Below are 1,048 nucleotides of genomic sequence, written 5' to 3'. Positions count from 1 at the left end.
CTGCGGCTCCAGCAGTTCCTGTTACTGCAGCTCCAGCACTTCCTGTTATTGCGGCTCCAGCACTTCCTGTTATTGCGGCTCCAGCAGCACCTGTTGCGGCTCCGGCTCCTGCTGCTGTTGCTCAAGTTGATCTGGGCATCGGCCCCATATGTTCGATCTGTTTGGAGAGGCCCTTACAGGCAAGGCTGTTGCAGTGTAACCACATGTTTTGCATTCCGTGTTTGTTGGAGCAGAGGGAGGCGCGCAAAATGAAATGTGGTTTATGCCGGAAAGGTTTCCGCAAGTGGGCCCCCTTGTTTGGTTGAGTGATGAGTGAGTTCTTTTGGTCATTAAACCTCGTCACAATTTGAGGTGACAGTCAGTTTCTGTCTGAAAGCAGTGCTAGCTGCAACTCGGGGGGACTCATCCCTGAGTCCCCTTAGGGGGCCTGCTTTAGAGCTGAAATTGATTGCACAACAAATTGTGGGGGGGTTTAATGACCATTGTCTTGACATACCCCTGTGATAGACGTCGTCAACACAAGTCATTCGGTTAAGTTAAATGTCGTAGTCAATCATCTATGTAGTAGCGTTGTTATCACAAGTGGGTGTCTTCAAATGTCAGTATATTTGAAGACACACACTTGTGGTGTGAAAGTCATTCGGTTAAGTTAAATGTCGTCAATTATCTATCTAGTCGCGTTGTTATCACAAGTGGGTGTCTTCAAATGTCATTATATTTGAAGACACACACTTGTGGTGTGAAAGTCATTCGGTCAAGTTAAATGTCGTAGTCAATTTAGTGCTGGAGTCATTCGGTACAGTCTTCGTCATCACAGGTGTCTGTCCTGATAAGGTTGTCAATCATACTCAGAATGTTGTCAATTTTAATTTCGTTCATTTATACTCATGTTGTCAGTTCTGATGTTTTGTGCTTTGATACTCATGTTTTCAATTCTGATGTTTTCTTTCATCATGGGGATGGCGATATGAGAAGCTCGGGGCAGAGGGCGCTAGTGGGCTGTGAGTTCAACTGTGGTCCGCGCGATTCAAACTCTGCTTGTTGTAGG

General features: G+C 45.9%; 1 protein-coding gene across 1 annotated transcript in view; it reads left to right on the top strand.

Annotated features, from left to right (window-relative positions):
• The window catches only part of LOC113213915 (uncharacterized), a 14,509-nt gene that overhangs the window by 4,555 nt on the left and 8,906 nt on the right, over nucleotides 1-1,048 (top strand). The window lies entirely within an intron of this gene.

Source organism: Frankliniella occidentalis, unplaced genomic scaffold (assembly GCF_000697945.3).
Source record: "Frankliniella occidentalis isolate FOCC.00 unplaced genomic scaffold, Focc_3.1 Scaffold172, whole genome shotgun sequence".
Classification (NCBI taxonomy): domain Eukaryota; kingdom Metazoa; phylum Arthropoda; class Insecta; order Thysanoptera; family Thripidae; genus Frankliniella; species Frankliniella occidentalis.
This window is presented reverse-complemented; position numbering and strand designations above follow the sequence as displayed.